This window comes from Cupressus sempervirens, chromosome 10 (assembly GCF_028749045.1).
Source record: "Cupressus sempervirens isolate cs-2001-9-10 chromosome 10, ASM2874904v1, whole genome shotgun sequence".
NCBI lineage: Eukaryota > Viridiplantae > Streptophyta > Pinopsida > Cupressales > Cupressaceae > Cupressus > Cupressus sempervirens.
Window position 1 is genome coordinate 669,998,201 of NC_143127.1, and position 17,951 is coordinate 670,016,151.

At 35.9% G+C, this 17,951-nt stretch overlaps 1 protein-coding gene across 15 annotated transcripts in view; it reads right to left on the minus strand.

Moving 5' to 3' along the window:
* Positions 1-17,951, minus strand: part of LOC149535602 (cysteine synthase-like) — a 231,707-nt gene that overhangs the window by 164,388 nt on the left and 49,368 nt on the right. The gene's annotated exons all lie outside the window — the stretch shown is intronic.

Genomic DNA, 17,951 nt, shown 5'->3' on the forward strand with positions numbered 1-17,951 from the left:
GATAATCATATTGAGAGATAACATATCTAGTGTTGGGTGCATATTTTGCAACTGATATTTTTGGGAAAAAATCCAGTCGCAAAATAGGATGACCAGCCACAGCATGTGAGACAGAGTCTCTCCTACCTTAAAGGGAAGGCTCACCCTTCTCACTGTTCTTTGGATCAACTCGAGGTAAGCAAGAAGTCGAAAGATTTTATAAAATGGGTATTACCAATATCCTTTCTTCTTATCTTTAAAAAAAGAATCCACTTACTCGTAGAGCGAGTAATGGGTAGAGTGAATCTATAACTACACCTTTTTCAAGAGCTGGAAATAGTGATACCGATAAACCTTCACTAACTCAAAGACTTGCTGAAAATGTACCGGTTTGGCTCTAAGTCTGGTCGTACTTCTATATAGAAAAGCTTTACAATTAGGGCACAAAGACTCTTAAAAATAAGAATAACTATTTTGCAAATTAACAAAATATAAGCTACAGACAAAGCTTCTAGCTATACACTTCCACAATTGCTCCTGGTCAAAGCTTTGGCTCCAATTGCTTCTTAACTCTTTTCTATTCAATTCACGAGATACAATTACCAAGAACACAAGATAACATGAATCAAAGATAACTTAGATGAATTATCGACAAAGCTTATAACTCATGCAAACAACAATCTTACTTAATCAAAGTTAAGTCTCAAATGCTCCTTTGTATTCACTTCACTCAAAATAGTGCTTACACAAACAAAGTTTTGTTGGCACAATTTCTCCAGAGCTCTCTTGCATAAAGATAATGATGATTTTACAAGGAGGGGGCACTACTTTATATAGGCATAGGAGTTGAGAAAAAGGTGGAGGAAAAAGTGGGAGCAACTCGACCAACTTTGACCTAGTCTAACTACGGGAGAAACTAAAGGGTTACATGCAACTCACATTACATCCTTTTACATACATGTAACTCGCATCACATGTAATTATACTTTTTTATGTAATGCATCCTTTACAACTATTAACATAAAATAAAAACAAAAACAACAATCTTAAAAATTGTTTCTCAATGCCTTGAATTTGACAATAATGTCACGCACTGTGGGAAGATAACAATTTCCATGGTCTTTGATATGGCTTCTACTCTCACTACTTTTGCATATGTTGTTTGTACAACTTTGGAATTTGCTGCCATATCCAACAAGTGTTTCGTCGAGGATTTATACAAGACAAACTTGTTCATTGTGTGAACCAAAGTCTTCGAAATCTACATCAGCATTATCCTGATTGTATATTCTGAGTTTACTCTTTCTATTGCAATGATATTACCAGATTAATCAATAACATGGCATCCCCTCTATTCCAAATCACAAGTAACACTTGCTTCAACTCTTTGATAATCTCCAAAGGCCACCTGCAACTTTGTGATCAGCTTCCTCAATGTTTCCTCTTTGCAACCGATGAGACCTTAATATTTGAAGAACACTTCACATGACAAAAGAATGTCACATGAAACTAAGGCATCCAGATCAAATCTTACCATTTCATCCCAATCGTCAAAGATTTCCTTCAAATTATCTACTTCTTGAGTCAAAGAATAAATTAAGTTCTGCTCCATTTCATTCATGTCTTTGACGTGCCTAAGAACTGCAAATCTCTCTGTGATGCCTCGAACTCCTTCAGAAATGGTTTCCTATATCCAAGATTTGGCGGCTTCAATCAGCTTTCTCTCCTTAGATGTTTGAGACATAACAATAACACTGAGAAGTTTTTTCCAAATGACCTCGCTCAGATGAGAGACCTCCTGTTTTAGTTAATTTTTCTTTTCCCGTAGCTCATGATTGCTCTTTGATACATTAGCCAATGCATCTTGAGCATCTTGCAAACAACTCAAATGTGATTGCTTTCCGATTTCAACTTTAGTAAACTTGTAATTAGAACGAGTAAGTTCATCAATAGGTTTGTCCACCAGGGGCTCAATAAATTTGGTTTTACCTAAATCAACCAAAATCCTTGAAACAATCTTGTCTTTCAAAGATTTGGATTTGGTCTTCTTAACAGGGAGATTGTCCAGGGGAACAACCACTTTTCTCCTCTTCGTTGTTATTTTTCTCAACCATGCAGGTAAGCTGAAACCTTCATCTGTAGAAGCAGATACAGTAGAGACCACTGGCATTGATCCTAATTGTATTTCCGTTGTAACAGAACAAGATTCGGTTTGCACAGCTGAAGGCATAGGAACATGTTGAGAAGACTCCATCATGAAAAGCTCAAAACCTGTCAAAGACGTATCAAGTTGGGAAACTCGACCACTAGTAAGAGTCGGAAAATCCACAAACACATTTGCTAAATGTTCATTTGCAAGGATGCAAGGAGCAACAGAGGAAATACGAAGAGCCATTGTATTGACTTCCGACACTGGAATGGAAGGAGTAAAAACAGTGGAGAATGAATCCACATCGTCATCTACTTCATGCAGAAAAGGCTCTTCATGTATAGACGGTGCACAAGCTTGTACAGGCTTTGGAGGAGATATGGTCATGATTTCCCCTTCTTCATCTAAATCTTCTTTATCAGATTCTGTTTCCAATTCTTCTTTTGATTCTTCCACTGATTCTTGAATTGGTTCAGAGATTTGAGATGAATTAGCTCATTTTCTGCCCTTCAATTTGAATTTGAGGGAACCCTTAACATCAGAAGATGAGGCACCATCTTTCAGTATGATTTTTAGTTGTGACTTTCTACTCGAAGAATCAAAATTTCCACAATCCAAACCCATCTTAGGATTTACTCTTTTAAGGCCTTTATTTTTCAGCCACTTGTTGGTGTTCACTAAAATGGATTGAAATCTATCCATGATAGATGTACCTTCCTTTTGTTGCCACTTGATAGGAAAAGGGCACTTCTTATCAAAGTCGGCTTGATGAAACTCTGGATCAAGGAGGTTGCCATCATCTTCAACTTGGAAATCTAAAGGGATCTCCAACATGTTAATATCAATTATCTGTTGCAGGGTAGATCTACAGTAGTCTATCTTCATGAGGTCAATCTCTGTCCTCATATCAATCCAGATGTCCTCGATGCGATGAGCATGAGTGTAAGCTCTTTTCATTTGAGAATTCATTTCTCAGTAATCAAAGTCAAATCTAGCCTTGAACTTCTTCAAGGTGATCAACTAAAACTCTGCTTCCATGTCCTTTGCTTTAGGTACAAAAATGATCAAATAGTTACCAATAGCCAAAGGTTTAACTGAGGTAATTTCGAAACCAAGCCTATGCATAGCATGTTAATCTATAGCATACCTAGGTAAGGTATAAGGCTCGCCTTTGAAATACCCAACTCTCAAGCATGTGGAAGTTGGAAATTGAATGAAAATATAGTCGCATTGGCTCACCTTCTTCCACATCGCATCAGATACTCTTTTGATAGATAACTGTTTATTGAACAAGCACCGGAAATGCCCAAAGAAGGCATCTTGGACTCTTTTATAATAATATTTATTATTTACCTAAGTGATTTGTTCATAGTAATCCTAAAAAGGAACCTGAAGACGATCTCCCTTGGTTAAAAGACCAAAGAAAGTTCCCATGGCAGCAGCAATGTAAACAAGATAAAAATTCATGTAGAAGGGCGCTAAAGTTCCCATGCCTATCTGCTAGCAGAGTGCAGTGTTGATGAGCTCTCCCCCAAAGATGTGTCCTTTATTCTCCATGATTTGAAACATGAACTTATACATCCATGGCTCAAAATCAATAGAATCTTTAAGGCCACAAATTCTGCTGAGAAGGACGATGAGATCTTTATATTATTGTTTAACAGTGTTCCACAGGAACGTGTCCCCTATGCTTTTTGGCTCGTACCCGTCCCGAGGACGAAACAGGGACACGGGGACCAATTTTTGCCGTACTCAAATCTGTCCCCTTTTTGCCAAATTCAGAAACGTCCTCGCGGCAAAAAAAATTCGGCAGGAAACTTGGAGACGGCCAGCAATACTGCGCCCTAGCCGTCCCTAAAACTTCTAGCCGTCCCCTTTTTTCCAGCTAATTGAGTAAAGGCAAAAGAGTAAATTTTACTTTTTGAGTGGGTCCATGGTTGTCTTAAAGACATAATAAAAATGTGCAAATCATATTTGTCCATTAAAACACTAAAACACACTCTTCTACTCATTTTAAGATATGATGTACTTACTGAGAGGGAAAAAAAATAGAGCAAACAACAGTAGCAACAGTGAGGAAAGATTGCATTTAGTATTTCTAATTCCTACTTACTATTTTAGTTGCACTTCTCTTTATTCTATTCTGATTTCATGCATAATATTTGGAGACTTTAGGCATTTTGATTTTACTACGTATGTATGTGATATGTTATAATGGAGGTACTTAATATTTCTCATTTGATTATTTCCATGTATTGATCTTCTAAAATGTCTATGGTGAATGGTTTCTCAATGTTATGATATGCATACTTGAATTTTGTCTCTCTATATAAAAAAATCCCTTATGTTTTTAATCGTCGTCCCCTAAAGTCCCGTCTCCTAAATTTTGGCTTTGACCCGTCCTCGTACCAGAAACACGTCCCCGTCCCAGAAACTCCATGGAGCGTAGTTGTTTAAAGCTAGACCGATGAACGGTCTTTCGCCATCTAGAGAAGTTGTTCCTTTTATTGTCTAACCAGTAAAGGTTGACAAACTTATGATAATCACCCTTTTGCCCATTCCAGCATGCCAAAGATGATTCCTTGGTTAAATCTGCACATTCTGCTTTATGTGGAACCTTGAAGATTTGTTCGATGACCTCAGGGTCAAGGCTAATGATAACCTTGCCGTCAGCGTCTTTGGTAGTCTTCATCTTTGGAGTAAACTGTAGTGCACATCTGGAACGAAATCAGGTTCTATGGCCGCCATAGTAAATGTAGACACCAGGTGAATGTTACTTCTCTTGATACACTTCATTTCATGGCTAGCTAGAGTTTCAATTCTTTGCAAAAAATCAGCCACATCCACGTGACCAATCTTTGTGTCCATCACGTTATCCAGAATAGACATGATTGATGAGGGAGCTACATGAGCCAACTATTTATCATATTGATATTTCATTTTGTCTTTGGATTTTGATGGTGAGGACATTTCTTGTGCTTGTACTGCAACACAAAAATCTCAAAACATAAATACATCATCATATGGAATCGTCATACAAGTGGATTTGTGATCAACAAAGATTTGGAAACAAATTAGAGACTTGGTAGATCCAACGAAATGGTCTCAAAGAAATCATATGCATATAATTGATGAAAATGAAATGAATGGAAAATCGGAACAAAGTGTTATAAAGGTGAAAATATGGAAGATGTAATAAAATGGAAGGAAATGAGAATGTGTGAAGGTGGAATGCATGGGAATGTGTGCAAATGAAGATTGTTGATTTCAATCGTAACATAGGGTTTTCAAGGCATTATTGCATAAAAAAAATGAGTGCATGTAAGTGCAACATGTAACGTGGGATGAAAGGTGAGATGAGGTGCGAATGCGGATTGAGGATGCACTTGAAATGTAAGCGTGGATGACAGATGAGATGAAAAACATGTATTTGCTCATGGAGGTGCAAATGCATATGAAATGATGGAAATGGAAAATGGAAGAGGGCTAATGAGTTTTATAGTCACTTTTGGTAAAAAGATGAAGTCAAAGTACATGGGAGATGAAAATAGCATCTTTTTGACTTCTCAAAAAGTCATTTTTAATCAAAACCGGACCTTTTGAATGCAATTACATGTAAGGCATTTCGTGTAACCGTGTCGTGCGAATGAATGCGAAAAGTGAGATGAGTGAAAATGAAAAGGAAAATGAGATTACATGCATGTGCGGATGGTGAATGAGATGGAAAACATGTAATCACATTCGTCGATTGAGAGGTGAGGTGTTTTGACACAGAAACGAAATGTGGAACGTGATGATGCTTTTGCATGAAGTGAAGCAACAAGTTCTTGGGAAAGAACTTGTGACTTCTCCAAAGTGGAGAAAATTGGCAAGCAAACACAAAACACAAAAACACAAAGAAAAACATACCTTTGGAAAGTGACTCAAACATGAAAAGATCCAAAACACTTCAACACTCAAATTCAAAATTGGAACTTGGGAAAGAACCAAAAACATAAATGAACAAATTCTTCATTTTTAAAGGAAAAATGCACTTTCCATGGCATAGATTTCAACAAGTGGCAATCATCAAACAATTATGTGCATAAAATCAGCAAGATAAACACAAATTAAATAGCAAGAAAGAAAGAGTTCACTTACATGAAGATTAATTGTCAAAAATGAAGAAAGATGCTCCAATGTTGAAAAATTCTCCAAAAACGTTTGAATCTTTCAACCTTTTACAATTTGAATGGAAAAGGGCAACAAACAAGGACTAGTTGTTAAAAGACGCCAAAACGTTCCCTAAAATTGCTCCAAGATCCAACGTTTTTGACAAGTTCATGCGTGGGACGTTTTTGGTGTAAAAACGTTTTTCACCAAGATGCAAGACCAAATCGGTTTGGTGTTTCAACACCAAAATATGCGTCAACATGCAATGTAATGAAAAATAAGCTCAAATTGATTTGTATTGGAGCAAAAACATGGATCAAAAATGGAGTTACTCGCTTATTTCTTCAAAAACATGCCCTAGATTGGAGCTCTCAAAATCCATTTTCAACATGTTGAATCCATTTTTTATGCAAGGAAAATCATTGCCAAGTAAAAACGCCTCCAATAGAGAAAATCTCATTCAAATCCATCAAGAAAATCTCCATTTATGATCAAAATCGGGTTCTTGGAGGGCAAACACATGCATTTCTTCAAAATCGGACTTTTTGGAGGCCAATACACATATGAAAACATGTTTTAGTTTAAAATCGGACCTTTTATAGTCAGTAGCATATTTTAAAATGTGCAAACAAGGCAAATCAGACCTTTTTGGGTCAATAGCGTATTTTAAAATGTACAAGCAATCAAAATCAGACCTTTTAGAAGGGAATGCAGATTTTAAGTTACATCAGAGATTTTGGATGCAAAGACATAAAAACTTACCTTTTGATGCAATGACATCAAAAAGGTCCACTTATGATAACATTTTGATGTAATGACATCAAAAAGGTCCACCAAGTTGAACTTTATATGCAGTGACATGTAAAATGTCCACTTTTGATGGATTTTACATGTAATTGAATATAAAATGTCCACTTTTGATAACTTAAAGTCATTTAATTCACTTAATTTATAAAAATGTTACTAAATGTGTTATAAACAATATTTATATATCATATTTAAAAATATAACATATAAACATCATTTAAAAAGTAACATTTAAATGAGCACTTGATTTAAAAATCAAAAATTAAACTGGAACTATATAGTTATATAGTCACTTTAAGTGGAAAATTAAAAAGTAACTCAACTTAAAATTATAACATAAAGTGCACTATAGCCACTTCAAGTTAAAAATTTAAAGTTAAAGTAACTTAAAAGCATAATAAAAACTAAATTTAAGCTATATTTATCAAAAAGTGAAAGCCAAATAAAAAATATAGCATCACATTTTTAATTTGTGTTGTTGCACCAAAAAGGTCCACTTTTGAGGGACTAAAACGAGCATATCTCTTGACTAACAAATCCATTTGAGCTCTAGGTTAGACCGAATCGAAGAGAAAAGTGAAAGGCATGACATGAGCAAAACTAAAAGACTAAAAACTAACAAACACAACTCAAAAGCAAAGAAAATGACAATGAAGGCTTTAAAAATTAAGCAAAGGCTCGATAGAAAGCAAAACGAAAGAGACTTGACGAAGGCCTTCAGTAAAAAGATTGATATACAAATTGAAATGGATCGATCGATCAACATTAAACAATTCAATATCAAATTCAACTTAGAAAGATGCAAAACTAGCTTGAAAAAGTTTCGTGTTTTTACCAACATTTTGTGATGACAAAACGCAGGACACGATAAATAAGCATAGATTGATACTCTATTTCTATTTGAATCTTCTAAGCATGTGGTATCTTTGAACACATGTTACTATGTCATATTACTATACCTATGATATGACTTATCACTAATACTAGTGATAACAATATTTCAAAGTATACAATATACAAGATAAAATCCGAAGAATAATTAAATTCTTCATTTTTCCAAGTTGTGATTCATAGGTATTGGCTTTCCTATGTCACAACATGATCCTAAGTTAAGATCTACCAAAACAAAGGATAAACTCTGGAGAATAATAAAATTCTTTCTTTATCCAAGTTGTAACTCATAAGTATAGAAATGTCTACATCACAATGTGATCTTCAACTCATCTAGATCTGACAGTAAATCTCTATTGTTCAGCACATTATCTAAGAGATCGTCATCTCTCATAATGTCTTTTATACAAGTGTTCATTCTCTCAGAGATCGTCACCTCTTAAATAATGACTACAAATGGTGGAGCCCATAATAGCCAATAGCCTGACAATAAAATTATTTTATTAATAATTTAAAGAATACAAATGTATTATAATTCAACCATACCAAATCTTTTCCTAAAGTGATCTATCTTCACTCACAAGAGAGCTTTGGTAAGAATATCTGCTATCTGATCTGCAGTGCAATTGTATTCTAATTTTACAATATTCCTGTTTCTCATATCTCTTACATAATGGTAAAGAATTTTAATATGTTTGGACCTGTCATGGAAAACTGGATCCATAGAAAGCTTGATGGAACTCTAATTATCATAATGAAAATTGTAAGGTTCATGGCTTGACCAAATAATCCCACAAGTAACTTTCTAAGCCAAACTATTTCATGAGAGACCATTGCTACTGCAATGTATTCGACTTTTGAGGAACTTTGTGCTACTAATGACTGCTTTCTGCATATCCATGATATCATCACTTACCCTAAACTGAAACAACATCCTGAAGTGTTATTCCTAGTAGTAACACTTCCAACCCAATCTGAGTCTATGTACCCATGTAGGTGTAATTCAACTTTCTCATACTTGAGCCCAAGGTTAAGAGTGCCTTGTATCTCATGATGTGTTTGACTGCAACTAGGTGAATCTCTTTTGGCTCACAAATAAACTGACTAAAGGCATTAACAGTATAGCAAATATCAGGTCTTGTATTTACCAAGTACATAAGAGACCCAATCATCTGTCTGTAAAGTGTAGAATCTATGGAGGGTGATTCTGCTACTGCTTCCTTAAGTTTATGAAGATTAGTCTCAATTGGAGAAGACATAGCCCTGTAGTTCCACATTCCAAATCTCTTCAAGATTTCTAACGTATACTTTCCTTGATTAAGTATGATGTTGTCAGAATTCTGCCATACTTCCAATCCTAGGAAGTAATGAAGGAGTCCTAAATCTTTCATCTCAAATTCTCTAATTAGATCTTTCTCACATTGATCTATAAGATGATCATCACCATTAATGAATCAAAATACAGTATCAAAATTACCATATCATCTTTATCCCTTTTATAATATAGATTTGGATTAGCTTCATTCTTGGAGAACCCTAAGCTGGTGAGATACTTATCAATTCTTTCATACCATGCCATTGGAGCCTTATTAAGCCCATAGAAAGCTTTCTTGAGCCTACAAACAAAAACTTTAGATTTATGAGTTTCAAATCCTTCAGGTGCTCCAAGTATACCTCTTATGTAATCTTTCCATTTAGAAATGCTATTTTTACATCCATCTGATGTACTTTCCATCCCTTTGATGCTGCAATAGCTAGGATTGTTCTTACAGAGGTCTATCTGCCAACAAGAGCAAAGGTTTCTTCATAATCAATTCCCTCTTTCTGAGAGAATACCCTAGCTACGAATCAGGCTTTAATATTTTTCAATACTACAATTAGCGGCATGCTTGATTTTAAATATCCATTTAGCAGAAACAACGGATTTTTCCTTCAGGTCTTGGAACAATTTCCCAAACATCATTCTTAAGAATGGATTGGTATACTTCTGTCATGGCATCCTTCCAAGCTAAATGTTTAAAAGCATCTGAAACATTCGTTGGTTTTGATTTAAATAAATCACTCATGTTAGCTACATAACAAGAAAATCTTTTGGGTCTTTGCTTTCTTTGAAGGTTCCAAATGGTGCAGTGAAGTCTTGTGCTTCCTCTACTGCCTTAATGCCCCAAAGTGGTCTTTTCTTTGGATTTTGAGTTTCCTCAAGATTAAGATTTTGAATTTCATCTTCAATTTCTTCAATGTTCTCCCTGTGAAACTCAGATTTGGTATTTTCTTCAAAACTAGGTAAGGGAGAAGGTTCTCCAGAACTTAGGGCTCTTTTGAATGCTAAATCTTCTTCAAATATTACATCCCTACTAAGTTCAATGCTTTTCTGACTAGGTATGAAAATCTAATATGCTTTAGATGTTTCACTATACCCGACAAAAATACCTTTCCTCTCGGAGGGTTCTAACTTAGTTCTCTTTTCTTTTGGAACATGCATATATACAAGGTACCCAAATATCCTAAGATGGCTTATATTAGGTTTAACCTTAGTAAAGACTTCTTCAGGAGTTTTATCTCTAAGGTAGGAATGAGGACTTTTGTTTTGTATATGTATATAGTAAAAGAGGCTTCTACTCAAAGATAATATTCTAAATTTTGACCAAATATCATAGCTCTTGTTGCTTCTATAATTGTTCTATTCTTCCTTTCTACTACCCCGTTTTGTTGTGGGTTATAAGGAACAGTATATTCCCTCTTAATTCCTAATTCTCCACAAAACTCTTTAAACATATATAAAGTATATTCCCCTCCATTATCAGTCCTAAGAGTTTTAATTTTGTGTCCTGATAAGTTTTTAGTTAAGGTTTTGAATTCTTTAAATCTATTAAGGATTTCTTCTGATTCTTTACACTTTAAGAAGTAAATTCAAGTTTTAATAGAGAAGTCATCTATAAAAAGTATATAGAACCAAAATCCTCCAAGAGAAGGAACAAACATAGGTCCACATAAATCTGAGTGGATTAATTCCAAAACATTGTTAGTTTTTCTAGTACTGTCATGAAATGGACTTTTGGTGTTCTTACCCAAAGCGCATCCTTTGCATATGCTTGAGTGATCTTTATTCAACTTAGGTAAACCAATTACCATCTTCTCCATAGTGGATAAGGTTTTGAAATTTAGATGTCTTAACCTTCTGTGCCATATTTTGTTTATATCAGCAGCTTCATGAATTAAGGCTTGAATAGGTTGACAAAGTTCTGAATTTAATTCATTGAAGTATCCCTTTCTTTGACCAATCAACTCAGATTTCTTAAATGAAGAGTTCTTAGGCCAAGTCATTACTTTACCATTCATGAATGCAACATTATGCCCATCATCTTCAAGTGTTGTAACCGAGATTAGATTCCTTTTTATTTCTGGCACATAGAGTACTCCTTTCAGATGTAGAGAACTACCTAACTTCAGTTTCAAGGTGAAATTCCAAATTCCTTTGACTGAATGAGCAGAATTATCACCGAAGGTAACTTCGCCATCAACTTCTACAAATATAGAGTCCGGTGCTTCTTTGTATCCTATAATGTGTCAAGATGATCCACGATCAATTACCCATGCTTTACTTGATACTTCATTTGATAGTGCAGAATACAATAGATGATTCTCAAGATCATAGTTATCTTCTTTCCTAGTAATGTTTGTACGATTTACTTGTTTCTTTGTATTCTCGGGGCAATTAGATCTATAATGTCCAAATTTTTCACATTTGAAGCATTTTATTTTGAATAGATCTTTCTTAGGTTTGTCATTTCTTTAATTACCCTTTTTCTTCTTGAAGTGCTTCTTACCTTTATAAGAATTTGTATTGAGAACATTAAGTTCTTCATCTTCAATTTTCAAACTTCCTCCTTTCTTAAGTTTCCTAGATTCTTCTTGCAGGCAATCTCCTTTAAGTCTATTAACGTCTAGAAGATTGCCTCTAGAACTTAATCCTTGTGAGAAAGTTTCCCATGAATCAGGTAAACCATCTATAGCCATAAGTGTTAATTCCTTGTCTTCAATTATGGTTCCTATACTTGCAAGTTTGTCTCTTAGACTAGCCACCCTTAGAAAGTAAGACTTAATAGATTCTCCTTTCTTTATCCGTATATGATTTAGTTGTCTTTTTAGTGCAAGGGTTTGTCTCATTGTTAACCTCATATGCATTTAATAATGCATCCATCATATGAAATGTTGTTTGATGTTTCATTAGCATAGGCACTATTTCATTCTTTACTCCATCTAATATGATATGCATGGCTTTCCTGTTTCCTTTACTCCAAATAGTTTTATTAGGTTCAACAGCAAGTTGCTTGGATGTTGAATCTACAAACTGTTTCACATCATTGTCTTCAAGAATCATCATTATTCTGAATTTCCAAACAACGAAGTGTTCTTTCCCATCAAACCTGTCCTTGGGTCTAATTGTGCTTGCCATTCAGGATAGAAGGATGATGCTAGATATGAAAGTCTGATTGTCAATTTGCAGAGCCTAGGTTCGACTACCAGAGCTCTAATACCATGTAAAGTTTTTGCAAGTTTTGCTATAAATCAAACTTTAATAATACCTTCTTCTATGATGGTTGCTGCAGATGATCTTCAATAACTAGACTTGAGTGAAGTGATAAATATAATTCTGGAAATGTTTTATCTCAACGAGTATTCGTCTAGGGCAGTATTGTTCAAGGAGCAGACTATTGTTATTTGTGTGTCCTTTAACTACAACCACACCCTATATAAATACGTCAACCAAAGGACAAGTCCCTTGAAGGGACATGACCCTATCTAGGTCGGCCCACAATTGCATTCTCATAATCGGTGCTCAAAGGAGGTATTGGTTTGTAATCAAACTTAACTAAGATTAGTTAAGTTAAACACAGTCATCTCAAAGGAGACATTGATCATGCCTAGACAAGGAGCAATTTATATATAGGCTTATTGACATATTAGTCAAGTTTGTTACTAGTGACAACACACTTAGTCAGATTTTGTATGGCTACCGAGCTCATTGAACAGTTTGCAGTGTTTGCCAAGTATATCAGTGGTCACCGAGCAGATTCAGTCAGTGTGAAGTCCAGCAATTCAAACCGAGCATTTCAGTATACACTAAGTTTATCAGTGGTTACCGAGCATTACAGTGCCTACCGAGTTCACAAGCTAGTGCTAACCGAGCTTATGGTGATAGTATTTACCGAGTTCAGTCATGGTAAACAAGTGATTCAGTTTATGCCGAGTTGCACAATATCTACCGAGTCACTAGTACAGACCGAGTTCAAGACTACTTTGAAGTGATCAGTATGGACCGAGCCTCTACGTCTACCGAGTGCATGATGATGCCGAGTAATGACAGTGGGTGTCATGTATCAGAACTTCACCGAGTCAGTCTTCAAAACCCGAGTGTCTTCATGTGGGCCGACTTTGTAATATGTGTTAACTTGTATGATGGCCAACTTTGTAATTATGTAATTTGGATTGGTATATATATGTAACGTGTTGTATCATTTCGAAGCATAATCAGAGTAAGGAATATGAGTGTGAATGCGAATTGTGCAAATAATACAGCAGAAGAATTGTGAAGGCCGTATCAGTATAAGGTGCAGCAGAGACTTATCCATCACAGAAAGGTCATCAGTACTCAAAGGAATCTCACTCAGCAAATTCAGTTGCAGATCAGAGATCTACTGTTTCATTCTAACAAGTGAATCGGTCAAAATCCTCTAACAAGTAACTTAGAATAGTCTTGAATATTTCCAACAAGGCCTTCATAAGGCATTTCATGCAAGATAAGATCTGTGCAATCTGCACAATCAGATCAATATGGTAATCAAAATTACAGATTTAACATTGATCACCCTTTCAAAAATGCTTTTATTTATCTTCAAATCAATCTGATTTTATATCTTCTAACATTCAATTAATCTTCATTACAAAACTTACTTGTTTTATTTCCCATTCATATTATACTTATACCATTGCATGGTCTTATGAAAAGATGTGTCCCATTCATGTAGAGAGGCAATTCTTCAAAAGACACATCCTTTTTAACTAATCACTGCCTTTTCTTTTAATTTGTTATTCTAATTGCCGCCTTAACATTGTCCCTGCCTTTGAAGTTAACACCTACTCCATTAAGTAAACTACTCATTCACATTACTAGAGCAACTTGGGCAATTATATTTATATTAATTTGGGTGATTCTATGCAAAACAAAAGGTGGTCAACCATTTTGCATTAATTAAATCCCATGCCAATATGACATTAACTAACTTGCCTTAATGAGATCTAAAACAGATTTGGATTAGCCTGTGCACTGCAACTAGTGGCCTTTAAACATCACCAATTGTGTTCATAAACCTTTGACATCAATGACAATGATTGCCAGTTGTCTACATACTCTTGACGTCAATGAAAACCTTTCTATCCACAAATACCTTCAAAACTAATGACAACTTCAAACTGACTTCTGACATCAATGACAACTTCAAACAAATCTACCACTTTGTCATTGATGGCAACATATTTTTCTCTTTCGCTAACCCTCCTCTTTTCTATATCTCTCCCCTTTGGACATCAATGGTGAAGGGATGTTTACTAAAACTTTTATCCATGACTAGATGAAGGGAAACATTCATTCATGTTCTTTTCGGCTAATACTCATATCCAATACAATAAGAATATACTTCTCCACCTGTCAGAGTTTTTTTAATGCTCCCCCTTGCTCTCATAGTTCTCTTTCTCAATTTATTGATCCATTGTTTTCAAATTTGCTTGGGTGATATGCTTTCTCTAAATCTGTCCAAAAGAATTTGGATCATCTCCTTGACATTTGTCTCTAGATGGGAATGTTACTTTGCTGTTTTGACGTTCTGCTCTAGATGGGAAGGTTGGTTTTCTGTTTTGACATTCTTCTCTAGAATGGAATATTGGTGTATGTGAACTTATCCTAGGAATATACTTATTTGGAGATGATTTGTTAATAGATTGATCTCTGCTACTGTTTACTTGTTTTAGCATGCCCAATAATGTTGAGTGCTACTGTATTGTGCTGATAGATTCATTTTATCATTGAGTTTGAACCAATCCTTGAATGTTCCTCATCTCTGCCCATCTGAAATATCCTTCTCACAGGCTGGCAGGTTCATTGCTCTGATATCACTTGTAATGTCCCCTTTAATGATATCTTGGGACTTTGGCACTATTAAATTGAATTCTTTAGGTTCATTATGAATTACAATATCTGATATCACTATTAACTTATGTAATTGATAATGTATCGATAGTGATTTCAAGAATAATGACTAATATCAATACCACTGCTATATGTGATGCAGACAATAAGATTTATGCTTAAATAGATGTATTTGCACTTAGTGCAACAATATGGTCTCTGCTATAACTGATATGGCGACTTGAATAAGCAAGATGATCTTGATTGCTTTCTCAGATAGAATTGTTATAGTGATTCTATCACTTATAGATGATACTATCACTTATAGCGATAGAATTGTTATAAGTCATTTTAGAAAGAATAGTGCATGTTGTACATAATAGATATAGCCCAGGAGTAAGCTGCATCAAGTGTGAAAGGTTTGTAGGGGGGCCACATGTAATGTCCCCTTTTTAGCATTCATAGCATGATGTTGTCGTTAGCCTATTTCCCCACGGTCCCGTAGGCTAACCAGGACATTAAAGGGGCTTAGAGGCCATTTGGCCTAGATAGTTTCAGTTGCAGGTCTTTCTGAGGGGTTTTGAGGCAACTTTGGGCATACTTACTATTTATAGTAAGTCATCTTGGGCATGGGTGGACATCCAGTGGCAGCGGTATGTCGATGGTAATTGTTTAAAATCAGCAAGAAGACTTGTTTATCATTGATAAGATTTGTTTTGCATTGATAAAGCTATTTTATAAAGTTAAATTTAAATATTTAACTTTATTAATCCATAGACTATAGTTTGTGGGAAATATTTAAATTAAAAGAGTCCCCTTTATTTTATAACACATTGGAGACATAAGTTACATAAAGGGAGTTATGTTTTATCCCACATTGAGAAAACGAAGGATTGAGCTCTTGTGAGAACACTATAAAAGAAAGGGACGAGCTTCTTTTTATTATGCTTGGAATTATCAAAGAAATTGGGATTAAGTATGCAGCAATTCACCTGGATGGGTTAGCACACAAGTGGTGGCATCATGGTATGGTCACTATGGGTCATGCACACATTACCTCAAATGTGGAGTTTACGAAGAGACTGATTGAACGCTTTGATAGGCCTAAGGATCATACCTTCCCTATGACAGGCAGAAACTTGTATGAGGAGTTTAACAAACATGCAGATTCGATATAGGTAGACTTCAGCACATCTTCAAGTAATGGTTTATCTGCATCATCTTCACAAGCAGAATGGGTTAAAGATGTTGTGCAGGTTGAGCCAGTTGCATCAGAAGGTGATATCACAGACACACCAGATTGCGTGATTGACACAGATAGTGATTCCAGTACAGTTGGGCTGGATGAAGTTACTGCAGTTGAGGATATTGTCATGTTTGAGGATAGTACAGTTGATCAGAAAGTGAGCATTCATGACTTTGCTAAGAAAGAGTACCAGGCACAGTTGGATGCTTCTTCACATGAGATAGAGGCTAGTAGCTCTTTGCTTGGTTTGGCAAGCCAGCTGAAGACAAGGGACAAGAATATTGTCACGGCTTTATCTCATCATGATAGGATACATGGATTGATTGAGAATCACATTTGGATGATTCAACTGCAAGAGAGACAGAAAGGAGTCACAACAGGTTCTTCTTGTGACGACTTACAGCAGATCAAGGAAGGCATGGAGGCAATGAAGTTGGCTCTCTAAGATTCTGAGAGACACGTGGACGAGCTTTGTCTTGAGGTGAGTTCAGTTCAAAAGTTAGCGCGTATAGCAGGGACTCAGTTTTCTTTTACAGTCGGGTCACATGATGATGATATGAGCATGTCTAGCATTCACACTCCGGATTCAAAGATTGTAGACAAGTGCGTGAAGTCAGTTGGTATTGTTCACATTACTCAGGTGAGAAGTTTACTTGAATTGCCAGCTGGTTTCCGTTCATGGATTAGATGTTGGGATCCTTATCTTAGTACTTGGGATCATTTTGACCAGAGATATCTATCATTCCTTGGTAGTAGTATCTATTGCACCATCATGGACTTGATTAGTAGTTTGCCAAGTGTAGTTCTCATCCATGCCAGCAACTTGTTTGATGCTAGAATTAGTTTTTACACACTTGTGTTGGGCATTCTTCATATATCCAGTCGACCATTCTTGTTCGAATGGGTTGATGATCTCTCAGATATGACAGAGTTTACAGAAGAGTCCCAGGATTCGAGTATTACAGATGATAGCTATTCCGAGGTTACTCCTTTGGACAGTGTACCAAGGATAGAGTATAGGAGTTTGACTAGTCGGCACAATCATGTGTCTAGTCAACTGAGAGTTGGCGAGCGAGACATTTCTATCGCTTGCGAGCATTTTGATGTTGCTCGTCAGTTGTTAGCAGTTTATGGATGGGGTTATCCTACTAGTGATGAGCAGGGAGGCAATTATCTTTCCTTGACAGAGATCCACTCTTTATGGGAGGCTATTCGGATTCTGAGACAAAATTATATGCAGTTGATAGCCGACAGAGATTATCTTATGGAGTGGGGGAGTACAGCATACGATGCATTATTGGCCAAGGAAGATGAGGTGAGTGAGCTTACTCAGCAGCTCGAGGTGACTTCTGAGATTCTTGAGAGTACACAGTTGGCTTTCGAGGAGTCACAGTTTCATTTGGCTAAGGTGACCATGGACTTAGAGCAGCGTCAGTCTTTACCAGATTCTGTACAATCACAGACCATGGTGTCTGGTGATCCGCGGATGTCCATGGTCGAGGTTGATAGAGGTAGTGGAGATGAGGATATATCTGTCCACG